At 39.3% G+C, this 22251-nt stretch overlaps 1 long non-coding RNA gene across 1 annotated transcript in view; it reads left to right on the top strand.

Moving 5' to 3' along the window:
- LOC139180237 (uncharacterized) overlaps positions 1–22251 on the top strand; it is a 233163-nt gene that overhangs the window by 164545 nt on the left and 46367 nt on the right. Inside the window, exon 2 of the long non-coding RNA XR_011564574.1 lies at positions 7932–8027. This is a non-coding gene — a long non-coding RNA (uncharacterized lncRNA). The remainder of the gene's footprint in view (positions 1–7931; positions 8028–22251) is intronic.

Here is a 22251-nt window from a genome sequence, read left to right on the forward strand (position 1 = left end):
TTGAAAGAAAAGCCATGACAAACTAGACAGTGTGTTAAAAAAGCAGAGATATCACTTTGCCAACAAAGGTCCATATAGTCAAAGCTATGGTTTTTCCAGTCATGTACGGATGTGAGAGTTGGACCATAAAGAAAGCTGAGTGCTGAAGAATTGATACTTTTGAATTGATGCTGGGAAAGACTCTTGAGAGTCCCTTAGACTGCCTTTGAGATCAAACCAGTCAATCCTAAAGGAAATTAACCCTGAGTATTCATTGGAACGGAGAAAGCAATGGCATCCCACTCCAGTACTCTTGCCTGGAAAATCCCATGGACGGAGGAGCCTGGTGGGCTGCAGTCCATGGGGTCGCTAAGAGTCGGATACGACTGAGCAACTTCACTTTCACTTTTCACTTTCATGCATTGGAGAAGGAAATGGCAACCCACTCCAGTGTTCTTGCCTGGAGAATTCCAAGGACGGGGGAGCCTGATGGGCTACCGTCTGTGGGGTCGCATAGATTCAGACATGACTGAAGCAACTTAGCAGCAGCAGCATTCATTGGAAGGACTGATGCTGAAGCTCCAATACTTTGTCTACCTGATGCAAAGAGCCAACTCATTGGAAAAGACCCCCAGAGGAGAAAGGGGCAACAGAGAATGAGATGGTTTGGATGGTATCACTGACTCAATGGACAGGAATTTGAGCAAAGTCCTGAAGATAGTAAAGGACAGGGAAGCCTGGTGTGCTGCAGTCCATAGGGTTGCAGAGTTGGATGCGACTTAGCAACTGAACAATGAACAATATATAGAGTAGAAAATGATAGTACATAGTAGAAAATGATAACAGTTGCCAGAGGTTAAAAGTCCACTTGGCTTAAGGAATCAAGGCTGGTTCAAAGCACTATGACAGTTATCTGACGCGCAGTAAATTTGAAGTTAGGTGAAATGATGCTGCACCCACTTTGCAAAGCCATTTGGCAGTTTCTAGAAATGTTAAACATAAATAAATATATGACCCAATAATTTCATTCCTAATTATCTCCCCAAGAGAAATGAAGTCATATATCCACATAGAGACTTGTATGTAGGTGTTCAGTAGCAGCATTATTCATGTTAGCCCCCAAGAAGGAGCCATCCATGATGTCTGTCAACTCGTGAAGAGATAAACAGAAGCTGGTGGATTTGTACAACAGAATATTCTTGAGCAATGACAAGGAATAGAGTAGTGATGCATGCTACAGTGTGGATGACCTTCAAAACTGTTATATTAGGTGATAGAAGCCAGACATAGAAGATCGTATATTGTAGAACTTTATTGAAAGAAAAGTCCATGATAGGTAAATTTATAGTGACAGTGGGTAGATTAATTTTCTTGGAGAGTTGGAGTGGGAGTAAAGGGTACCTGCAGATAGACATGAAGTTTCATTTTGGAGTGATTGAAGTGTTTTAAAATTGGACTGTGGTGATGGTTACACAACTCTGTACATTTGCTAGAAATCATTGAATTGTACACTTAAATTTTATTGTATGTATAAATCTCTTAAAAATTAGTAGAATGAATCTGAAGATGAAATGTTTTTATGAAAATTTGAAACATTCTTCCAGAGAGAGGAACTCACGCTCATTAGATATTCTAGCTACCAGGTCATATCAGCTTCTTGTCTTAGTTTCAGAAAAAAGTAAGAAATTGTGACTTTCATTTCTGTCACCCTGGAAAAAACAGCCAGTGCTTCTGAATCAGAGCATCGGAATTCGAGTCACAGGGCTTGTGTTTGCCTGTGACTTGTGAAACGCTGCTCTAGCTCGCATAGTCTGCCCCCCACTGAGCATGACAGGACTCTTCTTTCTCTCAAGGAACATGAACACCATGTTGTTTGCATATATTGAGCAATTTAATGTTATTATTGGAAGTGAGGTGGATATGAAGAAAATAATTTCTTTCCTGGTTAACTTCTGACAGGCTACAAACACTGTTCACCTTTCTCCATGTGCCGTCGGGTAACTTCCTTTGCTATTATCTGGCCAGAAGGTTGTTTTTTTTTAAATTTTTCTGACATCAGTGGTGGCGGATTTATGGCGTGACAGAGGTGTGAAAAGTTACTTTGACAGAAATCTTAAGGAAAATATATGAAATTGAGGAATATTCACAAATATATTGATTATTTTCACCTGTAGAAATGAATCTCTTATTTCCCCCCAAATCCTATTCATCATTGCTACTGTTTTGAGTCATTAAAAATACTTGAAATTTGTTTGATAAAATCCATTCAAAACTTCAGGTATGGCTGATTCATGTTGATATGGTGGAAACCATCAGAATATTATACAGTAATTATCCTCCAATTAAAAATAAAAGAAAACAACAAGAAATGATGACGTGTTTGCCTATGTACTGGATTTGTCTTTTTCATCTTGGGCAATTTTCCTTGTCATTGGGCAATTTTCCTTGATGATATTACCTTTTGAATGTTTTTTTCCTTCCTTCTTTTGGCCATGTTTTCACTGTCTTTAGAAAGAGAAAATGTCAGTGGTTACAGTGATGACCAACAGAGCTCTGCTTCTGTCTCTCAGCAACTTTTGTCAACACCTAGAATGTCTCTGATGGGGGATCAATAACTAACTCTTTTTTATTTTATTTTTTAATTGGAGTATAGTTGCTTTACAATGTTGCATAGTTTCTGCTGTACAGCAAAGTGAATCAGCTATATGTATACACATATCCCCTCTTTTTTGGATTTCCTTCCCATTAGGCCACCACAGAGCACAGAGTAGAGTTCTCTGTGCTGTACGTATGTAGTAGGTTCTCATTAGTTATCTATTTTATATCTAGTAGTGTATACATGTCAGGGCTTCCCTGGTGGCTCAGCGGTAAAGAATCTGCCTGCAGTGCAGGAGTTGCAGGTTCTATCCCTGGGTTGGGAAGATCCTCTGGAAGAGGGTATATCAACCCACTCCAGTATTCTTGCCAGGAGAATCCTGTGGACAGAGGAGCCTTGGAGGCTACAGTCCATAGGGTTGTAAAGAGTAGGACACGACTGAGTGACTAAGCACAGCACAGCATACTATATACATGTCAGTCCCAATCTCCCAGTTTATCCCACCTGCCTTTCTCCCCTTGGTGGCCATAGTTTGTTCTCTACATCTTTGTCTCTATTTCTGCTTTGCAAATAGGTTCATCTGTACCATTTTTCTAGATCCCACTTATATGATGTAATATATAATATTTGTGTTTCTCTTTTCTGACTTCACTCTGTATGACAGTCTCTTCTAGGTCCATCCATATCTCTATGAATTCATTCCTTTTTATGGCTGATATTCCATTGTATATATGTATCACATCATCTTTGTCTTTTCCTTTGTTGATGGACATTTAAGTTGCTTCCATGTCTTGGCTATTGTAAACAGTGCTGCATGCACATTGAGGGCCATGTATCTTTTGGAATTAAGGTTTTCTCGGGATATATGCCTAGAAGTGGGATTTCTTGGTCATACTGTAGTTGTATTTTTGGTTTTTTAAGAAGCCTCAATAGTGGTTGTACCAATTTATACTCTTACTAACACTGTAGGTGGATACCCTTTTCTCCACACCCTCTCCAGTATTTATTGTCTAGATTTTTTGATGATCATGGCCATTCTTATGGGTGTGAAGTGATACCTCATTGTAGTTTTGATTTGTATTTCTCTAATAATTAGTGATATTGAATATCTTTTCATGTACCTCTTGGCCATCTGTATGTTTTCTTTGGAGAAATGTCTATTTAGGTCTTCTGCCCATTTTTAGATTGGGCTGTTTTTTGATATTGAGCTACATGAATTGTTTGTATATTTTGGAGATTAATCCCTTGTCAGTTGTTTCAGTCACAAATGTTTTCTCCCATTCTGAGGGTTGTCTTTTTGTCTTATTTATGGTTTCCTTTGCGTGTAAAAGTTTTTGAGTTTAATTAAGTCCTATTTCTTTATTTTTACTTTTACTCTAGGAGATGTGTCAAAAAAAGATCTTGCTGTGATTTATGTCAAAGAATGTTCTATGTTTTCCTCTAAGAATTTTATAGGGTCTGGCTTTACATTAATTCATTTTGAATTTATTTTTGTGTATGGGGTTAGGGAGGGTTCTAATTTTATTCTTTTATATGTAGCTGTCCAGTTTTCCCAGCAGCACTTATTGAAGAGCTTGTCTTTTTTCCATTGTATATTCTTCAGTTCAGTTCAGTCGCTCAGTCCTGTCCGACTCTTTGCAACCCCATGAACTACAGCATGACAGGCCTCCCTGTCTATCACCAACTCCCGGAGTTTACCCAAACTCATGTTGATTGATACCATCCAACCATCTCATCCTCTGTCGTCCCCTTCTCCTTCTGCCCTCAATCTTTCCCAGCATCAGGGTCTTTTCAAATGAGTCAGCTCTTTGCATCAGGTAGCCAAAGTGTTGGAGTTTCAGCTTCAACATCAGTGCTTCCAATGAACACCCAGGACTGATCTCCTTTAGGATGGACTGGTTGGACCTCCTTGCAATCCAAGGGACTCTCAAGAGTCTTCTCCAACACCACAGTTCAAAAGCATCCATTCTTCTGTGCTCAGCTTTCTTTATAGTCCAACTCTCATATCCATCCATGACCACTGGAAAAACCATAGCCTTGACTAGACAGACCTTTGTTGACAAAGTAATGTCTCTGTTTTTTAATATGCTGTCTAGGTTGGTCAAAACTTTCCTTCCAAGGAGTAAGTGTCTTTTAATTTCATGGCTGCAATCACCATCTGTGGTGATTTTGGAGCCCCCCAAAATAAAAAGACAGCTACTGTTTCCACTGTTTCTCCATCTATTTGCCATGAAGTGATGGGACCAGATGCCATGGTTTAGTTTTTGAATGTTGAGCTTTAAGCCAACTTTTTCACTCTCCTCTTTGATCAAGAGGCTCTTTAGTTCTTCACATTTTGCCATAAGGGTGGTGTCATCTGCATATCTGAGGTTATTGATATTTCTCCCAGCAATCTTGATTCCAGCTCGTGCTTCTTCCAGCCCAGTGTTTCTCATGATGTACTCTGCATATAAGTTAAATAAACAGGGTGACAATATACAGCCTTGATGTACTCCTTTTCCTATTTGGAACCAGTCTGTTGTTCCATGTCCAGTTCTAACTATTGCTTCCTGACCTGCATACAGGTATCTCAGGAGGCAGGTCAGGTGGTCTGGTATTCCCATCTCTTGAAGAATTTTCCACAGTTTATTGTGATCCACACAATCAAAGCCTTTGGCATAGTCAATAAAGCAGAAATAGATGTTTTTCTGGAACTCTCTTGCTTTTTTGATGATCCAGCGGATGTTGGCAATTTGATCTCTGATTCCTCTGCCTTTTCTAAAAGCAGCTTGAACATCTGGAAGTTCACGGTTCACGTATTGCTGAAGCCTGGCCTGGAGAATTTTGAGCATTACTTTACTAGCGTGTGAGATGAGTGCAATTGTGTGATAGTTTGAGCATTCTTTGGCATTGCCTTTCTTTGGGATTGGAATGAAAACTGACCTTTCCAAGTCCTGTGGCCACTTCTGAGTTTTCCAAATTTGTTGACATATTGAGTGTAGCACTTTCATTATAGGGGACTGGAATGTATATTCTTGTCTCCTTGGTAATAGACTAGGTGGCCATAGGTAAGAGGTAACTCTTGAATGATGCTATCAAGCTTGGTTCTTCCCTTCTCCAGTGTGGGGAGGATTTAAATCATGATTTTAACTAATGAAGAGCGTAAAAGTTATCTTTTTCATCTTTAACATATTCCAGCTCTAGTTGGAAGAAATTTTTATTTGTTACCCCCACTCAAAAGAAGCTCTGCATAAGGATTATGAGTGAGTTTTAAGAAAACTGTTATTCCTAGATTCTACCAATCCCAAAGAAAGGCAGTGCCAAAGAATGTTCAGACTACTGCACAATTGCATTCATGTCACACACTAGCAAAGTAATGCTCAAAATTCTCCAAGCCGGGCTTCAACAGTACATGAACTGTGAACTTCCTGATGTTTCAGCTGGATTTAGACAAGGCAGAGGAACCAGAGATCAAATTGCCAAAAAGCAAGAGAGTTCCAGAAAAACATCTACTTATGCTTTATTGACTACACCAAAGTGTTTGACTGTATGGGTCACAACAAACTGTGGAAAACTCTTACAGAGATGGGAATATCAGACCACCTTACCTGCCTCCTGAGAAATCTGTATGCAAGTCAAGAAGCAACAGTTAGAACTGGACAGGGAACAACAGACTGGTTCCAAAGTGGGAAAGGAGTATATCAAGGCTGTATATTGTATACCCTGCTTATTTAACTTCTATGCAGAGTACATCATGCAAAATGCCGGGCTGGATGAATCACAAGCTAGAATAAAGATTGCCGGGAGAAATATCAATAACCTCAGATACAGATGACACCACCCTTATAGCAGAAAGCAAAGAAGAACTAAAGAGCCTTTTGATGAAACTGAAAGAGGAGAGTGAAAAAGTTTGCTTAAAACTCAACATTCAAAAAACTAAGTTCATGGCATCTGGTCCCATCACTTCATGGCAAATAGATTGGGAAACAATGGAAACAGTGAGAGACTTTATTATTTTGGGATTATCCAAAATCTCTGCAAATGGTGACTGTGGTCATGAAATTAAAAGACACTTCCTCCTTGGAAGAAAAGCTATGACCAATCTAGAGAGCATATTAGAAGTCAGAGACATTACTTTGCTAACAAAAGTCCCATCAAGTTAAAGCTATGGTTTTTCCTGTAGTCATCTATGAATGTGAGAGTTGGACTATAAAGTTGAGTGACAAAGAACTGATGCTTTTGAACTGTGGTGTTGGAGAAGACTCTTGGGAGTCCCTTGGACTGCAAGGAGATCCAACCAGTCCATCCTAAAGGAAATTAATCCTGAATATTCATTGAGAGGACTGATGCTGAAACTCCAATACTTTGGCCACCTGATGTGAAAAGCTGACATACTGGAAAAGACCCCGATGCTGGGAAAGATTGTAGGCAGGAGAAGAAAGGGATGACAGACGATGAGATGGTTGGATGGCATCACCAACTCGATGGACGTGAGTTTGAGCAAGCTCCTGGAGTTGGTGAAGGACAGGGAAGCCTGGTGTGCGGCTGTCCATGGGGTCACAAAGATTTGGACATGACTGAGTGACTGAACTCAACTGAACATATTCTTTTCATGGTTGAATAGAACATTACAACTTTTTGTTAATGGGCTTACTGACAAACTTTTTCTTTAAGCTGACCTTGTCCTGACTGTCCCCTTCTCATGGTGACATTAGTTATTATGTCATTATGACATTAGTTACTATCTATATGCATTAAAAGAATTTGCCTGCCCATTATCTCCACTTACAATGCAGTTTCTCAGTCATTGTTGCTTGATGAGATAGATTCTTTCCATCTTTTCTTTGCAGAGTGGGGGTAGTAGTATTTAGCTGAATGCTTTCTTCATGAGTCTGTTTTTGATCCTCTTGGTGAAAGACTTTCTCCTCCAGGCCACTCTAGAATTTCATTACACTCTCATAATCTTTTTTTTTAGGGCTTCCCTAATGGGTCAGTTGGTAAAGAATCTGCCTGCCATGCAGGAGACCCCAGTTCAGTTCCTGGGTCAGGAAGATCTGCCGGAAAGGGATAGGCTACCCACTCCAGTATTCTTGGGCTTCTTTTTTTTAAGCAACCAATATTGGGTAAAATGGTTATATTAAGAAATATGCATTTTTTCCAAACAGTTCCCTTTTTTGAGAGGAAAATTCATATACAGATTTTAAAATGAAATACCTTTTCTTGTATATTTTATGCATTGTCATTGAAAATAATAAAATCACAGAACATCAGAACTATTACAAAAAAAATTCAGTATTTATTGGTACCATAATTCTAGAAGCTATTTCATTCTATTTTGACTTATATTTATTTATATCTCATCTTATCTCCTCTCTAGGGTTGGAGTATAAGATCCTTGAGAGCAGAAAAAATACTGACACAAATTTGTAACTTCTGTGAAACACCCAGAAGAGTGACTGACACAAAATAATAGGTAAAAGATTTGTTCTCTCTTCTTTTGGTTTTTGAACTTAAAGAGGCAATGTTTAATTTTACTTCTGAAGCACAGTGATGGTTAATACCACACAACTATTAGGATTCTGTTTCATTGCATCTTGGTATCAGAATGCTTTTGATTCCAAATGAATTAACAAATATGTAATTTTTGTGGTTGTATTGTATAATTTATAATAATATGCAATATGAAGCCAGGGTTATCTGTGGAGGAGATTATCTTTCTGTTTGAAGATCTTTCACTTCTCCATTTCATCATGCTCTTTCTAACATTTCCCCAACTAAATCTTGCTCCTTCTCACCATAGTACCTATCCCGCTGTCCATAGACTACCCAAGGATCCTGCTGGGGATCTGACTTCATCCTGGTAGCCATTCCATCCTCCAGCCAAATCTTTCTACCATTAGCTCAGTAAACATTGATGGTTTTTATGTGCTGAGCTTTATGTTGGTCCTGGTGCTGGTGTTACAGCAGCCAACAGATTACTGTTCCTGCCTTCAAAACCCATTTTAAAAATGATCTTCAAAAAGGAATCACAGATGATCAACTGAAATAGAGAAAAATTGAGAACTGCTATTTTACATTTTAGGAAAGTTTTAATTTCTGTTTTTGTGAATGTTTAGATGGGACATAATGTATTAGTTACCAGAACATGTGTTTGATTTATAAGTTTAAAATCCACAGATATTAAGAGTACTTGCTCATACTACTTATTGATAGAGGTTTTAGTCAAAAATGTCTTCAGGCTTCTCGTTTAGTACATTAGTGGTACTATTATGTGGTTTATGAGAAGTTTTAAGCCCTCCACCCCCGCAGTGTTTGTTATCTCCTCTAAATGTATACTGAAAAAGAGCAACCATAAGTAAAAATAGAGCGCTTACACACTAAATTTATCCTACCCTCAAATCACTTTTCTATTTCCTTTCCATCTTAACCACAAATCACTTTTATGCTGTTATATGCATTATATGTAGGAAATTTCTGGCACCAGCATAATCTGATGGCTAATTCAGGTTAAAAATTAAGAACTGCAGTGCCACTTGATGGGGTGGGCATTGGTGGCACATGGAGGAGCGTGCTAGCTGGTTCTCAGGGTTGGAAAAAGCTTTCTGTGGATGTAGCATCTAGCCTGAAACTAGAATGCTGTGTAGAAATTTGGTAGCAGAGAAATATACAAAGAGACTTTTGGGAAGATACGAGAGCAAAAGGTTATTCTAGGATCAAGGGAGAGTATATAAATAGGGGGGAATACAACGTGTGGCAGAAGCATGGGATGGTAAAGGGGTGAGAGGTGGGGCAGGACAGCCATTGGGGCCAGACCATGACAAGCCTTTTGGGAGGTTTGTTCATTGTTCAGAAGGCAGTGGGGGAGCCATGAATACCATTTAAGCAAACACGTGACATGGTGAGGGATGTGCTTTAGAAAGATGTCTAACTGCAGCCTGATAGTATGATTGCCTGTCCTGTTTTTCCAGAATAGATCCAGTGTTTGCTTGTTATCCTGCTGTCAATACGAATAGTGCCCTCTTTCAATTGTAAAATTTGATTTTGATGATAAATTAAATGTTTTTTTTCCAAGAGTGGGCAAAGAAGACCATGTAGCAGTAAAGTCTTGGTTGCAGTTGGTTGCAGTATTCTAAGGGCGAGAGATTATGCCTTGCATTGTTAGTGATAGAGAGGGTAGACAGCAGTAAACCCCACTCCAGTACTCCAGGAGTACATCCTGGAAAATCCCATGGATGGAGGAGCCTGGAAGGCTGCAGTCCATGGGGTCACTGAGGGTCGGACACGACTGAGCAACTTCACTTTCATTTTTCACTTTCATGCATTGGAGAAGGAAATGGCAACCCACTCCAGTGTTCTTGCCTAGAGAATCCCAGGGACGGGGGAGCCTGGTGGGCTTCCGTCTATGGGGTCGCACAGAGTCGGACACGACTGAAGTGACTTAGCAGCAGCAGCAGTAGTAGTATTTAAGAGAAGAACATGTGGTACTTCTCTGGTGGTCCAGTGGCTAAGACTGCACACTCCCATTGCAGGGGGCCCAGTGTCAATCCCTGGTCAGGGAGCTAGAGCCCACGTGCTGCAACTAAGAGTTTGCATGCCACAACGAAAAATCCTGCATGCTGCAACTAAGACCCAGCACAGCCATATAAATAAGTAAATAAAAATAGTAAAAGAGGTAGAACCTGCAGAAGGTGGTGGCTCATTGCATGTGGGGAATGGGGAATAGTGACAAGGGCTATAACACCCTAGGTTTCTCCTTTGGCAGCTGGGTAGATGCTGGACCATTTTTGGAGAACATCGTAAGATGAACATGTTTTGGGGATGGAGAATAACAGCTGTATTTTGGAAATTGTGGAATTTAAGATGCCTGCAGAGTGTCTGAGAGATTTGGGAGACATTTTGATCTATGGATCTGAAACTCTCGATAGATTTCTGAGCTGAAGGTAGAAACTTCAGCCAGTCTGTGTAAATACAGCAACTGAAACTACACAAGTGGCCGAGATGACCCCAACTTTATATAGAGAGAAGAGAAAAGGCCTGGGACAGAGCCCTCAGGAACTTCAACACATGATGGGTAGTAAAAGAGGGGTAGTTCACAGAAGAAACTGTGAGAAGGAGGCAGAGAAATAAGAAATGAGGAGAGTATGATGCCCTGGTACCAAGAAAAGAGGGTGTTTCAAGTGGAGGAAGCTGTCAATGGTGTCAACTGCTGGAGAGACTAGGATAAAGCCTGTAAAAAAACTGCGGGGTGTGGGGCATTTAACAACAAGGTCACCTTGGCAAGAGGGTCTTAGTGAAAGGATGAGGACATATATAGGGAGTGAAAAAGGAGAGTGGGAGGAAACTCTTTCCAGAAATTTTAACACTTAGATAAGTGTCTCTGTTAATTGAAAAGAGATGGCAGTAAATGAATTAATTCCTTCTTTTTAGTTAATATGTCCCATTTCCTAGAAGATAAATCAGTTGATCCACTTAAGATACAGGTTTCCTCGAGACTTCCCTGGTGGTCCAGTAGTCAAGACTCTGCACTTCCACTGCAGGGGGTGGGTGTGATCCTTGGTTGGGGAACTAAAGATCCCACATACCTCATGGCTTGGCCAAAAAGAAAAAAAAAAAAAAAGCCCTACAAAAAAAGATACAAGTGTCCTTTAAAAAACCTGTAAGAAGGTTAAGGGTAAGAATGTCTGGGTCTATAAATGACTGCCAGAAGGATCTTTAATACCTGTGTAAAGAAAGATTTAAGGTCTCTTTAAATGTCATGACATAGTCAATAGTCTACTTTTCCTATAGGGAAGCCTAGAACTTGCTGTGAATTTTGCTTTTCCTTTTTCTTAGAGCCTGAAAGCAATCAATTACCTGCTGTCATTTGCCCTGCACTATTTTTAGTACCTGCTTTTTCAGAATTATCAGTATACATCAAATGCCCTGAACATTAACTGATAGGAAGCCAGACGGAAGAAACAAAATACCTGGGGTGTGATCTCAGAAGGGGCCTAAGAGCTGGGGCCCTGAGATCAAAAAGACCTGATTCAGCACCAGGCCTCCATTTCCCTGTCTGTGAACTGTGGGTATCAATAGTAACCTCATGTTGTCATAAGGATTAAGTGACGCATGATGTAGATAATAAAGCACTTAGTTGCCTGGTCCACAGTAAACACCCAAATAAAAGTTCATCAATAGACAAATTATTGTTTCACTTTTTTTCTAGTACAGTGTCATTTCAAAAAGGCTTGTGTGTGGAGAAGCTATTTCAAGGTCAGGATTAAAGTCAGTATCAGTGTTGTAAGAATAAAATTGATAGTGCATTTATCTACCGTATTCATTTGCCTGCTATATTGAAAAACTAGGAATAATCTTCTTAGTGTCAGTCAACCCTCTTCTGCTTCTGCCTTCCATTAGCAAAAACTTAGCTGTCTTTTCCTACTTTATGTTGTTAATTTACAATTGCTGCTATCCCTGCTTCCTACAGAGGAATTGTGACCTTTTTGAGTATCACTTAAATATTATTTATATAAGATTTAGCTGAACCTGCCAAAGAGATAGCATGTCACTGAGCACAAGAGTTCCTAATTGTGTGATGCTGTTTGTAGCATCTTCAGCCAGAGTTGTCAGAGGCTGAGGGTATATCCTCTGTATTAACCATGTTGAAAGATTAGCTCATGGTGCTCTGAAGATTCTTAGATACATTTGTTTCAGGACTATTAACTTTATGAATTTGTCAGCCACCAGCAAATGAACAAAGTCACCAGAGCGCAAGAAGAGAAGGAAGCATACTTTTCTCAACTGCTAACCAAAGAGAACAGTGAGAGAAAGTAAACATGCATTAGTATATTTTCAGTGTGCAAAAACATGCACATTTCTGCAGACTGAAATGTATTCCACACCAGGACTATGGAAGGATCTGACAAAAATTAAAACATTCATGCTTTAAGTAGTACTGGCCTGATTCTAGCACCTCTTGCTAACTTATGAATGACTAGAAACTTAGGTGGAAGGAAGAACGATGACTCAAGGGATTTGGGGATATTGCCAAAGTATGAACAAAGTGATAGATGATAGAATCTGGATAATTCATATAGAAAGTGAAGGCAGGATGGGTTTGAAAAGGTTCCAAGGAAGAGGGGGAGACAGTGGACCTAGAAGGTAAAAGACGTGGTCTTGTGGGGATTAAATGTATCAAGGTCTGACCAGCTGTAGGTCATCAGAGACAAGACTTGAGCCCCTGGTATTGTCCGTTTGTCCCATTTCTGCTTATCTGCAGTCTTGCTGTCATAACTGCTGCTTTTGAGATAATGTGGGCCAGAAGTAAGTTAAATTTATAGTATTTAAAAAATGTAGCCGGATGCTAACTCACCTTTGGGGGAATGAGTCATTTTCCCTTGTATAGAGAAGAGATGCCAATCTGTCTTCATACATTTTCATACTCAATTAACTTGTTTTCTGATGTACTCTGGGATCATTTGGATTCAGAGAATAGTGTACATGAGTCAGTATTCTGCGATAATATTTTCTAATTTAGATGTTTTACTTTTCTGAATGTAGTTTTCAGAATTACCTAAAGATAGTGGCTCAGAATCTGCTCTACAAAACCTGTGTATTAAAAAAAAAAAAAAAATCATTGCATGCACAATTGCACAGTAATTCTTGAAATTTTTAATGGCTGGAGTTTGTGAGCTGTAGACTGAAAAAATGATCGAAGCGCTATTAGAACTAACCTTACTTCTATTAACAGTCATCATAATGGCCCCCAGCCCTGACTACTTCTGTTATTCAACTTCAGTCATCCTGAACCCATCACCAAGCTGTCCACAGATTGGCTTATTCTCTTGAAGTTTCACTGATGAATGTTTTCCCCTGTTTGGTGCCTGCCTTTGGAAAGATAGCTGCAAGCAAGGAACACTCATTAACTCAGTTACACATGGGGGAAGCGCTAAAGAAGGCAGACTTCTCTTACTGATGTGAAGTCATTTGGGGATCTATTAAACCTCTAGAGGAGAAAATGATTTTGCAATGCATATTCTTGCCTAGTAGAGTCTGGCACGAACACAGCCCCTGACTTTTAAAGATACTACTTAAAAAAAAAAAAAAAAAAAACGCAGTTATCATCTTTAAATGTGGCCCCAACATGATGCCCAGCAGGTGTTGCTGAAAAACACCTCAAGTGTGTCAAAGTCGAGCAGTTTCCCACGAGCTCTTCAGAGAGAGTGAACTGAACCTTTCCTCCCAGCCGGCAGGAGGGAGAGGGCAGGCAGGAAGAGAGGTGAGAATGTAGATTCTTCGTGTAGGTGTGTGGATGAGACAATGACATTAGTTAATTTGGGCTCTGCTGACTTATTTATCTGTTCCTGGCACTTTTCTCTGTACAAACACAGGAAGCCGCCTCTTTGGTGAGGTTTTTAACAAAACAATTTACTTGAAATAATAATAATAATAATAAAGAGTTTCCCATGCTGCTTGGATTTCAATGAGAGGCCTTCCTCTGCAGCTTAGGTCTTTGTAATTGATTAGAACCACTGGGATGAAAATATCCTACCTCTCTTTGGGAAAGCCAGGTAATTCCCTGTGTGGTTTTACAAGCACATCCAAGCAGTTTGGATGGTTTTACTCCTTCACTTAAAATGTGACCCTGATAAGCTTTCAGAAGGTTAACGTATATATTATATTTACAAAAAAGAAAAGAAATTTTAACACACCAGAGAAAAATAACATTAGTCTTTTAAAACTGTGACCAATATTCTTCCCCAAAGGTGTTATAATTCCTTTAAAACTGATTTATAATTCAAACCTTAAAATGGTTGTCTATTGACTTTTTGTAGCATTCAGATTGTGCTGTTCTGTAGAGTGTGGACCCAGAGAAGGGAACACTCTATGTGGGGAGTGTTCTGCTTAGTGCAGGTAATTTGTGAGTATAAGTGTTAACTAATGTTCTTGACTCCAGAGGGGCTTATGTGTAGGGTTGTATTTTTGAACACTGAGTTTATTTAAATATCCAGAAGGATATTCTTCATTTTTCTGATGACTTGTACCACCCTCTGATAATCTCCAGTGTTAAGAAATCCTTCATTATATTTAAATATAATTATAGACTCACAAAACTCCTCTTTAAGAAGTTATTTCTTGGTGCCCAGGCAGCCCTTTGGGAGCCCACTACAACATTTAAAAACCTAAAATTCTTCAGATGCAACACAGCAGATTTCCTTTAGATTACATTCCAGTGTCAAATAACTTTTACAGCTGAAAACTTTTTCCTGCCAAAACTAAATTCCTCCCCTTAAATTTTAAGCCTATATATCAGAACCCAGAACCAGGCCCTGTTTACCCACGTTATACAAAGCTATCATTCTCTTTTTCTCCTGCAAGGATGGGATTGAAAAAAAGCTTTTGGTTTCACACAAGGGGCCAGTTTTTCACCTTGACAAACTCATGAGATAATAGTATTTCCTGACATAGTTCCATGACCAAATTCGAGTCATCTGTTTGGAGATTTTACCACTTGTGACTGGAAGGGGAAGAGAAAGTTATATGGAGCTGTTGTTCCGAGGGCATCAAACACCTGGAGAACAAGAACTGTGGGATGATCACTTCACCCAGCAGGCTCTAGAATACTAGCAGATTTCTAGGTGATTAAAATTTCAAAGGACACAGATTTAAATGTAATGGGGCTGTAGATGAAAGTGTGCAGGGTTGTTTGGTTAATTCTTTAGGATCTAGCCCAGACTGGCTGCAGCTAAGGTTCAGTAATGGGACAATGCCCTTTAGTAGCCTAAAGCTTTTTCTCAATTTCCATTTCCAATGCGAATCTAACTATCACAAACATACTGAACTATTGTGGAGGAGTAGAGCAAACAGGAGGGTATAATTGTTGTGTATTAACCCTGGGTTCTGGTATATAGACAGTACCTTGTTGGAGATCAAAAGGTATGTAAGATAGTGTTCTTGCCTTTAAAGAATGAATGCTCTAGAAGGGACAAAGGTAAATACGAAAGTATATTTTTCACAATGTGAGAAAATTAAAGATGTAGGAATAGAAGGAAAACAGCAATTCTTAGGGAAAGACTAGTAAATCCTGTTATAACTATTGAACAAAGTGCTAAGCAGCAGGATTGGGGAGGGAGCATGCAGAATTGAAGAAGGAAAGATATTATTCGTATTAGAGAGCTAACATTTCAAAGCAGCGGGACCTGAGCAAATAACTCTTCAAGTGAGGTGAATGAGGAGACAGAGCCAGATTTTTATAAAAAATATTCCAAGTCTGTCCTTGAATTTATAATGACCAGTTTTATTGCTTCAAGATTTAGGACTACTGCCATATTGAATAAAATGAGAACAAAAACTTTTCAGTATTTCCAGAAAATCTTCTGGAAGGAGAAAAAGAAGCAATAAGTGAAGATGACAAATAAATGAGTCAAGGTGGTAACAGGATTTTATCCTATTATTTTAAAGTTAAGGCTGGTTTACAGCTTTTGAATTGCCTGGTTGTCTTAAGAATAAATCATTTAATTTACTCCTCAACTAAAGAAGAAATGAAGATCCAAGATCCAAATGTGTATTTTTATAGTATGCCTCTTTGAAACTTTAAATTTTCGTAACCTCAGTGAGATGAAAACAGGTAAACCATGGACACAGAAGGGAAGAACTGTGCCTTCTCATTGGGAGACTTGTTGGAAGTCCTGTCTAATCACTCTGAGGCTGTTTCCTCATCTGTAATATTTATGCAGTTAGTTTTGATAGGGGAAGATATAGTCCAGGGATCCTGGTTGCCAAGGAATAGCTCTGATACAAAGGATAGTATAGGCATATATGCCTGCTACTTCTCCCTTGGGACTCTGTCATATCATGTTTTGGTGGTTTTCTTACTTTCGGTCCTGTGTTCTCATCTCTCTGATGGCAAGAGTGAAATGTTAATCGCTTAGTCATGTCCAGCTCTTTGTGACCCCAAGGACTGTAGCCTGCCAGACTCCTCTGCCCATGTAATTTTCCAGGCAAGAATACTGGAGTGGGTAGCCATTTCCTTCTCCAGGGGATCTTCCCTAACCGGGGATAGAACCTGGGTCTCCTGCACTGCAGGCAGTTCTTTACCACCTGAACCACCAGGGAAGCCCCTGATGCAAGGGAAGAACCATAAAGATGAATGCAAGATGAATATTTCTTTCTTCAGCTGTTAGAGAAGACTTGGCTTAAGCCATCCAAATCACGGTTCTTTTGGACTCTACCACATTCTGGTAGGTCTCCTGAGGGTCTTACCTCCTCCAGAAGGAGGTGGTCCAAGTTACAGGGGAAGGAAGAGAGGGCCATGAAATCAGCACACACATGTACTCATAAACAAAAACAGATAAACAGTTGTGCTGTCCAAGTAATGTAGGCTAAAGAGGGAGAATAATTGAAGAATGGTAGTCCAGATAGGTCATTTCAGGCAGATGGTCAGCTGGTTGATTTGGTTGGTTGATTTGTGTGTTCACCGAAATCTTACAGTGGTCTCTTCCACATTCAGACACTTCTTAGGGATAAGACAAAGACCCTTCATTCATGGAGCTTACATTTGAGGGATGAGAGAAACAATAAGCAAGTAAAACTAGCTGGATAACCTTATTTATTATTATGGTAAGAATTATGAAGAAAATAAAATATGGTGCTGTGATAGTAAAAGAGGGAGGCTGAGTGAAGTCAGATTGGGTCTTCTTGGGAGGCTTTACCATTCAGTGAATGTAGAATTGTTGACTATAGGGTGCTGGGCATTGGCTCCCATTAATCACTGCCTGTTTTGCACAAAGCCCTTGCCAGCTGACTTCCATTTTTGTGACGCCACCTGAGGGACCATCCTCCTCATCCCCCATCTACAGACTGCTTGTGACTGCTGGGTCCAGAGAGATCACTTCTTCCTTTTTCTCCTCCTCCTCTTTCTCTGCCTCCTTCTTACAAAAAGGCAAATTTAAGGTCAGGATTTCTGTAATGGAGCCATTTTCCTTTGTGCTTTTTAGATTGAGATTTCAAATATTTGCAAAGGAAACACTCATATTTATTTAGAGACATTTTCACCCAACATTCCTATACCTTTCATATTTGTTTTATTCCTAATTAAGCTTGGTTACTAAGTGAAGTGAGGCCCCTATTTCAACTTGATCATTCAGTGTTTTATATTTCAAGGCTTTGGGTTTATTTCAAGATTTTATTTATAAAGAATTTGTCCATTTTTGGACTTATTTATTGTACTATAAGCAGGCATGAACCTATCTCTTCCACGTGCCTTATAGTTTAATCCGCTACCTCAAAACAGCCAGATGGGACTATTTATCTTTCCTATTTTTTAATGTATTTCAGCAGGCTAAGGAATATTGGTTGAAGATACAGAAACATACATCTTATGAGAAAATGGGTTGGCTTAACGTGTTCTACTTTGAGTTGGGCACACTGCCCAAAACATTCCCATCAATAAAATTATTCCATAACTTACAATGATTAATGAGAAAAAGGTGCCTCTTTACCTCAGCTAAATTCTGCAAATGACAGAATAAATAGAAGAGAAGAAATGAAAGTTGTTCATGTTTTTTTCATGACTCCAATAGTGGTTAGAATAACCAGAAACTGATGGGCCATAGAACGTCCACTTTCTACGTGAAGGTGAAAGATCCTCATGCCATTATCAACTTGAAAACTGCCTGTGGGCGTATGAACAGCACTCAAGATAGTCTGATATTCAGGGAGAAAGTGTATTCCAGCTTTTAGCATTTACTCCATGATCCTCACTCATGATTTCTACAGCAGAAATGTCTTACTGTTGCTACTGCTACTGCTAAGTCGCTTCATTCGTGTCTGACTCTGTGGGATGTAAAATTAACACTGCACTTTAAGATTACCTTGAAAAATGTTTTGCTCACTTAATCATAAGAAAACATAGTGTTTCAAATTTAAAAAGAGAAACAAAATAGGACCTAAAAATGTCAGATGCAATAGTAAAGCCAAAAAAATTTTTTTTAATGAGAAGAAAATTATTTTGTCTTGCATTGATTGAAATACTCTGTATTTTTCACAATTAGAACAATGCTGTACAGTATTATGAAATTCTCCCTAATCCACCTATTTTTCTTAAAAATTTTTTTCTATTATAGTTTATAGCAAGATATTGAATATAGTTCCTGGTGCTATACAGTACGGAGAAGGCAATGGCACCCCACTCCAGTACTCTTGCCTGGAAAATCCCATGGACGGAGGAGCCTGGTGGGCTGCAGTCCATGAGGTCACTAAGAGTAGGACATGACTGAGCGACTTCACTTTCACTTTTCACTTTCATGCATTGGCGGAGGAAATGGCAACCCACTCCAGTGTTCTTGCCTGGAGAATCCTAGGGACGGGGGAGCCTGGTGGGCTGCTGTCTATGGGGTCGCACAGAGTCAGACATGACTGAAGCGACTTAGCAGCAGCAGCAGCTATACAGTAGGACGTTCTTGTTTATTTTATATAGAGTAGCTTGCATCTGCCAATCCCAAACTACTGATTTATCCCTACCCCCCCACCCCAACCCCCCACTTTCCATTTTGGTAACCATAAGTTTGTTCTCTTATGTCTGTGAGTCTGTTTCTGTTTTATAAGTTTGTATCAGGGTTTAAATTCCAAATATAAGTGATAGCATATGGTATTTGTCTTTCTGTCTCTGACTTAGTTCACTTAGTATGATAATCTCTAGCTTCATTCATGTTACTGCAAATGACATTATTTGCTCTTTTTTATGGCTGAGTCATATTCTACATGTACCACTTCTTTATCTGTTTATCTGTTGATAGACATTTAGGTTGCTTCCATGTCCTAGCTTTGTAAATAGTGAGGCTATAAACACTGGAGTGCATGTATCTTTTCAAATGGGAGTATTCCCTAGATATATGCCCAAGAGTGGGATGCTGGATCTTATGGTAGCTCTATTTTTAGTTGTTAAAAGAATTTCCATACTGCTTTCTGTAGTGACTGAACCAATTTACATCCCCACCAAGAGTATAGGTTCCCTTTTCACCACACCCTCTCTAGCATTTCTTAATTCTAGACTTTTTAATGATGGCCATCTGACTGCTGTGAACTGATGCCTCACTGTAGTTTTGATTTGCATTTTTCTAATAATTTGCGAAGTCGAGCATCTTTTCATGTGCTTATTGGCCATCTGTATGTCTTCTTTGGAGAAATGTCTACTTAGTTCTTCTGCCCAGTTTTTGATTGGGTTTTGTTGTTGTTATTGAGTTGTATCCTAATCTGTATGTTTAAAATAGGTGACACTTCTGTGGTAATTTGAGACTGAGAGAAGAGATGCTATCTGGAGATCATCAGGGGATCAGGCGCTTTCAGATTTAGGATGTGAGGCAGCACAGCCCCTAGATCAGGACAGATGGTGCCTGAACAAGAGTGTAGTGGGAGGGACTGGAGTAGTAGTCACCAAACATAGGAAAAGGATGAACAAAACAGATAACTCATCTTTTATTTCATATAGTGGTGCCTGTTTTGTAGTGTCTTTTTTTGAGAAATGGCATTTTCTAATCCCATATGTCAAAGTATGCTGCTGTGTGTCGCTTCTGCCTCCTGAGCTTGTCTAGAACAATCAGGCAGGCGCAAATTTTTATTTTCTTTTTGCCATCTAATCTATTTTTTATTATTCACAGATTGTTTGACCAGACAGTGAACCTCTGACAGGCAGGTATATGATTACCAAACATTATGTTGTAGCTACCGTAGCATTGGTTTGCTGCTATGATAATCACTATATTGAAAGGGTACAGATTATGACCAAGGGGTGAGTTGTTGTTGAATGACTTAGAAATGACTCAATCTGAGGTTCTACAAATTTTAATTCATGAACTGCTGGTTTTAAATTTGAATTTTGATTTTTTTTTTTCTTGTGGGTGTTTTAAGTGCATTTCTCATACTCATGGACAATAATTAACCCTTGCCAGGCAAAGATGGAAAATTCTGTAAGCCCAAGAGACTGAGCTCTCTGAACTTACTTTAACATCCAGCTGGAGAAAGTCAGGATTCAGTAGAGAAACATCTGGGCTGCTACAGGGATTAGCACCAGGGGGTTTCCTCCTAAGGACTAAAATGCTGCTTGCTCTAAAGATATCTGTTATACCAGGGTTAAGAGTAATAGAAAAATATGGGTAAGGAGTCAATTCTGGGCAGACAGAATCTTACTTATTCTACCGGGACATGAAGTTCTTGGGAATCACTGTGTGAAACATGACAAGTATTTTCTCCATTGTGCCCCATTATAATTATATATGAGGGAAAGAATTGCATATTCCTTCAAGGATATTGGGTTCCAGATAGAGATGTGCCTACCATCTGGCTTCCCTAGTGGCTCAGTGGTAAAGAATTCCCCTGCCAAACAAGACATGGGTTCAGTCACTGGGTCAGGAAGATCCCCCTGGAGAAGGAAATGGCAACCCACTCCAGTATTCTTGCCTGGGAAATCCCATGGACAGAGGAGCCTGGCGGGCTCCAATCCACCGCGTCACAAAAGCGTCAGGCGGGACTTAGCAACTAAGCAACAGCAATGACCATCTCACCATTCAGAACATGCTGCTAAGCCCAAATCATTGTCATGAGAATGTAGTAAAAGGTTAACATAAAGGGAAGTTTCCATTTTTTTTCTTTTCCCTCCATTTTCTGGTTTGCTGGTATAATAGGGTTGAAGTATTTTAGTCAAAGCTGTTTGACAGAATTTTCTCCGATAGTGGAAATGTCCCATATCCTCACTGTTCAGTATGGTAGCTACTCTGCATGTGTGGCTGTTATGAACTTGAAATATGGCTAATGCTGCTGGTAAATGAATTTGAAGTTTTATTTAATTTTAGCTAATTTAAATTTAAATAGCTGCACGTTGCTAATGGCTACCACATTGACAGGGCAATCTAATAAATGGAATGAAATCATAAACAATGCACTCATTTATCTTTGCTGACCGGAATTCTTAGATGCTACAATTAGAATTATTAAAATGTCACATAGTGTTGTCACTTCACAAAAATGAATTTACTTTGATCTATACTTTTTAAACCAAGGGAGGAACATATATTTTCAGACAGGCTAAGCAGTTCAGTGAATATGTTTTCATAAATCACATTGCTTCCCCTGTTTTGTATAGGAAACTGATCTCTGTATCATGTAAAGGGAAGTATCTGCACTGGAGAAGACACATCATGACACACTAGTGTTTGAACATGAATTGTCTGGACGTTGCCACGTGTCAGCTTTGTTCAGGATTTATTTTGCTTTCTTCAGCAGGCGGGGAGAATGTCACAGTGAAGGGTATATTAGCTTGAGTTTTCAGGTATGGCCACTTTCTTCTGTTACAGTTGTATTTGTGTCATAGGTCAAATAATAGGCCTTTATTGTTATTTCACTTAATATTTATTATTCCATTGGGTTCTGTTATGTGATCTTTTGTGTTCATGTGTCAACTGTATTATGGTAAACCACGCTAGAGCCGTACAAACGAATCCCTTTAGGGAGTTCATGATGGCATTAAACAACACATAGAAACAAATATGTCACCTTTCCAGTACTAAAACTTAGGTAAAGTTTATGGCATTATATGCAAGATTTAAATGCTCCTTAGGCATAATTCACTACTGCCTACAATTCTAGTCTCAATTCTGGTCCCAGATTTTTCTACAGTTGTACTTTCCCTCATTTTCACAAACTGCAATGTCCTCTTGACTCAT

The sequence above is a fragment of the Bos indicus genome, chromosome 27, assembly GCF_029378745.1.
Source record: "Bos indicus isolate NIAB-ARS_2022 breed Sahiwal x Tharparkar chromosome 27, NIAB-ARS_B.indTharparkar_mat_pri_1.0, whole genome shotgun sequence".
NCBI lineage: Eukaryota > Metazoa > Chordata > Mammalia > Artiodactyla > Bovidae > Bos > Bos indicus.